This window comes from Triticum aestivum, chromosome 7B (genome assembly GCF_018294505.1).
Source record: "Triticum aestivum cultivar Chinese Spring chromosome 7B, IWGSC CS RefSeq v2.1, whole genome shotgun sequence".
Taxonomy (NCBI): Eukaryota; Viridiplantae; Streptophyta; class Magnoliopsida; order Poales; family Poaceae; genus Triticum; species Triticum aestivum.
The window spans coordinates 217782924-217792680 of NC_057813.1; the positions used below are offsets into that span (position 1 = coordinate 217782924).

Below are 9757 nucleotides of genomic sequence, written 5' to 3' on the forward strand. Positions count from 1 at the left end.
TAGGTGACATTAGGGTTTTGGTTGATTTGTGTCTTAAGTTGTTATTCTAGTACGAACTCTTTTATAGATTGATCCGAAAGAATAACTTTGAGGTGGTTTCGTACCCTATCATAATCTCTACGTTTGTTCTCCGCTATTAGTGGCTTCGGAGTGACTCTTTGTTGCATGTTGAGGAATTGTTATATGATCTATCTATGTTATTATTGTTGAGAGAACTTGCACTAGTGAAAGTATGAACCCTAGGCCTTGTTTCCTATCATTGCAATACCGTTTACGCTCACTTTTATCATTAGTTACCTTGCTGTTTTTATTATTTCAGATTACAAAAACCTATATCTATTATCTATTTTGCACTTGTATCACCATCTCTTCGCCGAACTAGTGCACCTATACAATTTACCATTGTATTGGGTGTGTTGGGGACAGTGTGTTGGGGACACAAGAGACTTTTTGTTATTTGGTTGCAGGGTTGTTTGAGAGAGACCATCTTCCTCCTATGCCTCCCATGGATTGATAAACCTTAGGTCATCCACTTGAGGGAAATTTGCTACTGTCCTACAAACCTGTGCACTTGCAGGCCCAACAACGTCTACAAGAAGAAGGTTGTGTAGTAGACATCACATTTGTTCTACCTCAATCTCATCCACATTCAACTTGTTATTATCAACAACAAGCAGTGCTTGAGACCCACCTAGGTTTTCTCTCTCACAAGCCTCTTTGGCAATGGAGTCAATCAAGAGAGTATCATCTTCAGTTCCATCTGATTCCTCCTGCCCCTCTTCAATATTGTCACTGGGATCATCTTTCCCACAGGTATTGCTCATATAGGTCCCTCCTTCTTTTCCTTTCTCATGAGGAGTAGTTCGAGCAGATTGCTTCCCATGGGATGAGTTTCTTTTTGCTGACTCAACCTGGGTCACATTGCTCGATCGCTCAGGATCTCTGACCAAAACTTTCTCAATATCGTAGTAAAAATCAAAAAATTGCGTTCCCAGGACAACTTCGGCCACACCAGGCAGCTCATCCACATTACGACACCCCAGCCGGACCCACAAATATTCAAGTTTGTGCAGGGTGGCCATGTCAATTTCAAGTGGAACACCAACCAAAGATGAGACAAAAGCCACATTTCTTTCATTTCTTCGTTCCAAAGGAACATTAGCCACTCTCACCCAAGCAACTTCCATCACCCCTTTTGCGCCCACATTGGCAGACCAGGGGACAATCTTAACCACTACTACACAAGATTTAAGGTTCATTCTATCATTGCAACATGCCTTTTTCACATCCCTCTGATTAGGAAATCACATAACATAAGTATTAGGGCCTATAGGGCGGGCAGTACAGTGCCGCTTAGTCCCAATATAATCAAAGAATGCATCTTCAAGCTCCTTCACACTAGCCTCTCCCTCAATCACAGTAATCACCGCACTAGTGGCTCGCTCCTTCAGTTGCTTAGCAGTACACGAATCTAGTATGTAAAAGAAACCATGGCCCTTGCCCTGGAAGGCACACATAGGAGCTACGCATTCCTAGGGCAGAAACGTAGTGCAAATCGAAGCCAGATGCCCCATCTTACTCCATCTCTCACAAAAAGCTTGCGGGCAACTAGCAGGAGTATGACTAGTAGCTTTGCAGATCAGACAAGGATCATAGTTTTTGGTTGGGGCACCTGAGTAGATGATTCAACCCGCTGAGCGGCGTCGCTGATCTGCTTCTTCCTAGAAGCGTTGTCAATGTCGAATCCAGGGGGTTAGGGTTCGGGTGCTTCTCCACCCCTCCCAGATCTCGCCCGCTTGGCCCGCTCCGCCGCGTCGTCCCAGCGCGTGGTGTTGTCTGAGGCCGACACCACCTGCTTGTTCGTGGAGAGGTCGTTGCCGTCCGCCTCCCTGGACCACGAGAAGCGGCCCCGACCACAGCCCCGATCAAAACGACCGGCACCACGCCCAAATCGCCCAGATCCGAAGTCTTCCCGCCGATTTTCGTGGAAGAAGCGGCCCCCACGCTCCTCCATCGTCACTGGAGCACTCGGCTTGGAAGCCACCACCGCCGTGAAGGATCTGCAATCCCCTCCGACTTTCCCCTCCGACCACAGAAAAGAGGAAGGAATTTTGGATCTAGGGTTTCGTGGCGCCTCCCAGAAGTGAGAGAACACGACGTCTAGGTCACGGGTGGAGGCAGGGTGGGTTCTTATACCTGCCGCATGGCTTGCCTGCCCGCCATGGCAACCGGGATCCTCGTCCACATGTCGCGCATCCATGGCGGGCGCCTCGAGCGTGCCTGGATGTGGCCCAAGGATGCCCTAGCCCCGCTGCCACGCCCCCGCGGTGTACCACGGTACACCATCCGCACCATCACGCGAACGAATCTGACTCAGCGCCGCCGTGTGTCCCACCGGAATCCGGTCCCGCACCCTGGCTATGTGGCATGGGAACGAGATGGCTTGACCGATGTCGAGCCGCTCCCCGTCCCGGAGATAGCGTGCGTCGACCGTCACCCCCTCTCGTCGATCAGGGCGATCTGTAGCGTGTCGTGTCGGAGTCGAATCTCGCCGTCGCCGAAGGAGAGCGTGTGGGCCGACGTGAGGTCAGCCGCGTAGGAAACGAGCCAGCGGACGTCGCTCGCCATCGAAAACATCGACCTTTCGAGAGAAAATCTCGAGGAAAATGTTGCCAGACCCTCGAGTCTTCCATGTAGATCGGATGGAGAGCCGCCACACCAATTCTCCTGAGCCAATCCACACGCGACGTGTGCCTCTCCACCCTAATTTCTTTTGCACCAGCATCTGTGTTGCAGAAGTCCTTTCACAACAATACCCATCTTGCAAAAAAGTTAAGATGAAAAATAACCTGTAACATCATATGTGTTGCAGAAGTCGTTCAGCAACAACACCCATGCTGCAAAAAAGTAATAATTTTGTAACAGAACCTTTGTTGCAAATGTTTCTGTAACATATGGCTTGTTGCAAAGAAGGATTATGCAACAATGTTTTTGTTGCAATGGTGAGGAAAGATCTGTGCCGCTGGATAGCGCGGATCAAACAACTGTTGAAGCGGTGGGTCTTTTAAAAAAATCCGCCAGCCAACGCGTAGTGTTACCTCTACAAGAACGAATAAAATACCATTGGACTAACCTAACAAGACATGGCGGCTAGCCTCTAAGGATAATGTGTTTTAAAAAGTTCTTAGGAATAAAGCATGCTTCGTGAGTCTGTGAGCTTTGATATTCTAGCTCTTAAATTCACGAATAATATTAGAAGTAGTAAAAGTAGACTTTTAATGTGTGTTTTCATGTATGATTGCCTCATAGATAGCTGAACTTTTTTGTTGGATGTTTTCCACGACCACCTTGCAGTCGGATGTCACGTGTATCATCCTCACATAAAGATTATCTACGAGAGCCAAGGCCTTCCTGATTGCAAGAGATTCGAGTGTAGCTGGATCGGATATGTTTGGGAAACCATTAGTTGATGCACCCATAAACATATATGTTTGGTCCGTGCAAACCACACCCACAACTCCATGTGAGTCTCCTCTACCAACTGCGACATCGACATTAATCTTCATAAGATCCATCGGAGAGGCAATCCACGTTATTGGTATGTTCGATCATGAACGGGACACATGCCATCTAGGAATGTGAATGGCCTTAACTCGCCAAAGGTATGACTGCACGAAGCCATGGATAGAAAACATGCTTTGATAAATTTTCTCATGGATCTCTTTCTCTTGGATGGCAGCAACCACTATTTGCATTGTCGTCCTTGTTAACACTCAGCTGCTCTAGTATTGATTCCACGAGAGGGCCCAAGTACTTCTTGCCATAGATCAGCTTAGCAAGTCGTGCTTCCGGCATCCTCCGCCCTAAAAAGGCAGCAGGCACTCGTCCTCGACATATTGCAGTGTATAGAATGTTGAGCCAGCCTTAGAAGAAAGTTTTTAAGTTCCAAAGAAACTTTGATGCTCCAAAAGTTATCTTTGAACTCTGTTGAGGTAACCTTTTGTAGGTTATCTTTGAACTCTATATGTCATTATTTCCCTCACACCTAGGCCTTCTCCTTCTATATCTACAACTACCTCTGGTCGGGTTTACCATTGTATAGTGGGTCAAATTTTGATCACCTATTTATCCAGCAAAATGTTAATGCATGTCACTAAAAATTATGTTGCTGAATTCGTATTTGAATGTACCCCCTCCGTTTACTTTTACTCCATACATTAGATGAAACATTCCTTTCAACACCAAGGTGACCCTACACCCTCCATGAACAGTAAATTCAAAAAAATAAAAAAAATGAAAAGAAATGTTGAGACATTAAACAGAACAAAACATTTGATGTTTTTGCAAAGTTTGAGCCACAAATAAAATTCGAGAAGCCCTCACAAAAAAACCAATGCTCAAAAGTGCACATAAACTTTGAACAATGCTTTTCTTGTGAGGGAATGTCATTTGTGGCTCAAAATTTTACAGAACCTCAAATGTTTTATCATATTTGATGTCCCAAAGTTTTATAATTTTTTTGAATTTACCGCTCAAGGGTGTAGGGGCTCCTGAGAGCTATCACACTTTTGCAATATTAGAATTTTTTTAAGTCAAACTTTGCAAAGTTTGACCAAACTTATATTATGAATTATCAACATCTACAATACCAAATACATATAATTTGAAAATATATTTCATGATGGATCTAGTTATATTGATTTTGTATCATGGATGTTAATAATTTTTTATGTAAACTTGAACAAACTTTGAAGAGTTTGACTTCTGACAAACCTAATACGCGGAGTCACACGGAAAAGCGCCACTTGAAAAAAAAAACCGCCAAAACCTAGGAAGAACCAAGCAAAGGCAGAAAAGCAAAAAAAATAAACAAACAAATGATGTGCAGGGAAAAAAAAATCCCGAGGGTTCGTCCAACGCACAACACGTAACGGCGGCTAGACGAATTACTTGACGTGCTCCCATGCCCGAAAGTAACTGTTGCGGGAGCCCTCTAAGAGATATCCCTTGATTAATTGCTGCCCTCATAGCAACGAATGCTGCTATTTGTCTCCCATTGCAATGGACACAACAAGCGTTTCCCATGAGCTAGCCACATGGGCCAGATTCAACTAGATTGTTTTGTTTCCAGAAAATAAAAACAGAAATAAAGGTTTATTTTTATTTTTCCATCAATTATATATACATAAAAATGTTCTAAACATTATACTTGGAATAAAATAAAATAGACCAATGTTTTTAAAAATTGATCATGCAACTAAAAAAGTGTCATGTGTTTTATAAATGCTCGGGCAATTAGAAAAGTGTTCATGTACTTAAATTTATTATTGTAATTTAAAAATATTTAATATAAAAAAGAGAAGGGTTAATAAAACACAAAAGGCTAAATAAAACCTGGTTCCAAAATAGTAAACTAATAAACTGCACCAAAAGAACCAAAAGAAAAAATCGCCCTAGGGGCCGTTGACGTCGGGTTTCGCTAGGTTTTGGCGAAAAAATCGCCCCAGGGGCCGTTGACGTCGGGTTTCGCTACAGGTGAACGGATCATTTGCGCGCAATGAGCGGCGTATGGCACCGCCCGTCGCACAAAGCGATATATGTGCACTTTTGTGAAAGTTTAGTATGAATGCTACAAGGGCACCTGCGCTGGTGGACGGTTCTCCTAGCCGCAGCAAAACCCATAGTCCTCGTGTCTCCCTCTCATACCCACAGTGCACTTCAAGAGTCTCACACTCTTAACAATTTTAATGTCCACAGGCAGAAAGCTATCCAAAAATATCTTTCAATGCAATTTTGTACTCCCTTCGCAAGGAAACATAACATCATTTAGACCATTCATTTAGATCACTAATGATCTAAACGCTCTTATATTTCTTTAAAGAGGGAGTAATCGAGTAACCAACTTGAAGTGATAATACTACGAATCATAATCCTCCAAATTCCTATAAAATTCTTTCAAAATTATAAGTGTCACACATGCGACAAATTTTTTAGAACTAAAGACAACGTAATAGACATCACTGAAGCTGGGAGAAAAGTGCTGACTGCCTACGGACTAAAAGGGCATTGCGGCAATGGCCTTCTTTCCTACTCTTGAAAAGCGTGGATCGACAATCATCTCATTCTTCGACCAGTTCTAATAGCTGGGGAACTTGCATGATAAATAGCCTGCAGGCATAAGACACGGTAGTCAGCGACAGATCAACACTGAGCTGAGGTGCGAGCAACAAATCATTAGTCTCTACAATACTAACGGACGAATTGTTAAGCACACATCAAGCCCCCCCGCAAAAAAAAAAAAAAGCACATCAAGTCCAAATGGATTCATAACCTGGGGCATTAGGCATAGAAAATGGTAGGCATGAAATGCGAACAGCAAACCGCACATGTTTCGAGGTGAAATGAAAATACAATCCATAAGTTTTTCTTTTTGCGAATAATTCACAAGCCTAGTATGTACAATGGCGAGCCTAATGTACAAACTTACCCAACTAGTATTAAACTCATCCTTCTAAAAAAACTATTAAACTCATCACCTAGCTAGAATCTATTTTCTCCATATCTATGGTCATATTTCTGTTAACAAGTATTATTGGAAAAATACTACTGCTGCTAATTATCACCACATTATAATGACAACAACCACAATTACTGGAAAACAAATTTATCTAAGCACCAAATTTGTAAAGATTTCCGAGCATTAATCAGGAATGCTTAGACGAACTTACTTGGATCTTTGTTAGTCTTCACTGCAAGGCCATTGAAGTAACAACTGCCTCCCTTCGCCTTGAACTGCTGCCAGTACGCATTGATCGCGTAGCTTGCATGCGCGTCGAGGGTGTTGGGCTCGTAGCACGCACCGCCGGGCTGGATGGCGGCGCACGTCCCCGTCCCTTGCCCGCACGCGTAATTCAGGGCGAGGGCCACCGCCGTCTCGTTCAACGGCTTGCCGCCGCCGGCCAGGACGCACCACTCGAGCTTGCCGGTCTGGCCATCCGGCGGCGGCAACGGCGGGTAGGAGCGCACCGTCCGCCTGCCGGTGAGGTCAACCTGGTACACCCAGGTACCGTTCGGGTAGAACATCCCCCAGTGCCGCTCAGTGCCCGCCCCCGGCTTCAAGTCCTCGTTGTACAGCGCGAAGACGAACACCGGCATGTTGGACCTCGGTCGCGCTGGCGTGCCGAGTTTCTTGTGCATCCGACGGGCGAGGTGGCGGTTGTAGAGCGCGGCGTTGCGCACGTTGGCGCCGGCCTGGCCTGGGTCGCCGGCGTTCGGCCAGCCTGTCTCCGAGATGGCCAGCTTCACGCCGCCGTACCCTAGCTTGTCCATCGCGGCTATGCAGGCGTCGAGCATTTGGTCGAGCAGGTTGGTGTAGGTGAGCCGCGTGGCCGGGTCGACGTAGTGGCTGCTCGCATTGCCCTCGAAAAGCGCGTAGTCCAGCGAGATGTCCTTCTGGTTGGCCGCCCAAGGGAAGTACGGGTACGCGTCGACGAAGTAGTAGGAACGGGTGTGGTTGAGGAAGTCGAGCAGCGGCCGCATGACGGGGCCGGCGATGTCCTCGCGGAACGCGCCGGCGGAGGGCGGGTAGGACGCCGCCAGCGCGTCCATGGCGAGCGGGGTTCCGAGCTTGACGCGGCCGCGACCGATCGCGTGGAGCGCGTGGCGGAGGTTCTTCATGGCCGGCACGATCTTGCCCCACGTGGACGCCGCGAGGGCGGGGTAGGAGAGCAACTCGTTGCCGACGAGCAGGTACATCACCCGCACCCGGGGTGCCGCTTGATGTTGTTGTCCACCCACTCGCGTGCGGCGGCGCGGGAGTCGGCCAGAGAGGGGACGATGTCGTTCGGCACCATGACGGAGACCGGGATGCCCGTCCCGGCCAGGGCGTGCAGGATGCGCTGGTCGGCGTTGTAGAGCTTGACGGCGCCCGCGTGCGCCTTGCGGAGGAGCTTGACGGAACGCGCCGCCGTGGGGAGGTCGTCGCCCAGGTTCCCGTAGTTGACGCCGATGGCGTGGGGCCGCCTGTACGCCGCCGCCGCTGCATGCATGCAACAGAGAATAGTTAGCCACGGTGGTCAGTGGTCAGGAACTAATTAACCATGTAACATTAGATTGGTGTTCCGAGAGGGGGGCGTGAGGGATCACCATGGCAGTGGCACGCGAAGGCGGCGAGGAGGAGGGCGCAGAGGGAGGAGGACGCCATTTCTGCGCGTGTGCCCTCTTGCGAAATGTTGAATCTCTGTTGATTTTGATCTGAGATGGAATGGAGAGTGTTTGTGATCATATAAAGGGGAGGGCTTTTAGGGAGAGGTTGGGTTAGATAATTATTAAGCCCGCAAATATAATTAAAACAGGGAAGGAAAATAGCCCTACGTAGCCTTCTTTTCAGGGGATGCCGCTACCTAACCATTTTCTCGGGGTGCCGCTATGGAGTATAAGCCTGAAAACCTAAAACGGCGCAACAGACGCTTCGGGTTGGGAACACTAACAGAACCCGCATGTGAGCCGAACCGCACTAACAGTATCATTCCACACAGACATCCTTGTGAGTGCACCAGCAAAAGAGTAAAATGCGCACCTATAAAACAATGCAGAGTTTTGCTGCAATTTACAAAGGGCGAGCAAAAACATGTCTCAGTTACCTCTTTTTTTTTGAGAAATCTCGCCCCACTTTATTGATTCGAAACAATGTTTATAGGTACATGTCTCAGTTACCTGACATTGTGGCGCTTTAAACGCTGAATCCTATTCGGCGCCCTCTGCGCCCGCTACAGTGCAATACGCAAACGGGCGCATACCCCCTTCTCCACTGGGCCGGCCCCAAAAAAATTGCTGCTAGTACTGAGAATCGAACTTTGGATGTCCTGCTTAATACTAAACCGCGGTAACCACCCAGCCATCCCTAACTGACATTCTAACTTTTACATATTTATTACTTTTCTTCATTCCTTTTTTCTTCTGTGTTCGTTTTTCTGTTTTCATTTTCCATTTTTCTTTTTTCCTTCATAGGTTCGGTGAACTTTTTTCAAATTTGTGAAATTCTTATTCAAAATCGATGAACTTTTATCAAATTTGATGAACTTTTTTCAAATCGATGAACTATTTCCAAATTCGGTGAACTTTTTTTCAAATTTGATGAACTTTTTCCAAATTTGATGAACTTTTTTTCCAAATTCGTTGAACTTTTCTTCAAATCTAATGAACATTTTCCAAAATTGATGAACTATTTTTAAAATCGATAAACTTTTTATTCAAAATCGATGAACATTTTCCAAATTTCGTGAACGTTTTTTCCAAAATTTGATGAACTTTCCTTTAAATCAATGAACTTTTTCAAATTGAGGATTTTTTTTTCAAATTTGATGATATTTTTTGAAAAGTCAACACGGTCAACTTCAAAGCGGTCTAAAGTTTAATGGCCAACTGAATTGAACGATCAACGTGTCGATTGAATCAGACGGCGAGTTTCCTGTCTGTCGAGCGATCGAAGAAGGAAGCGATCGAAGGAATGATCGATCCAGCTAAATGGGCCGGCCCAAGTAAGCTGGGACGTGAGCGCCAGCAGCCGAAAGCAGCGCATAAGGCGCCAACGAGGAGGACTCGCTTTAAACATGCTTTTTTTCGGGGACAGAAGGAGGTCTCGCCTTAGGGTGGGCCCTTGCGTCGCTGCTATTAGGCTGGCCCAGTATCTTCTTCATCGCCTGTTTGTTTGTCCTATCTTCTTTGCTTATGCCCTAAAAAAATTCTTCTTTGCTTC

At 46.3% G+C, this 9757-nt stretch overlaps 1 pseudogene; it reads right to left on the reverse strand.

Moving 5' to 3' along the window:
• Window positions 1-5957: 5957 nt before the first annotated feature.
• LOC123162430 (probable glucan endo-1,3-beta-glucosidase A6) lies at window positions 5958-8324 on the reverse strand (annotated as a pseudogene).
• Window positions 8325-9757: the final 1433 nt, after the last annotated feature.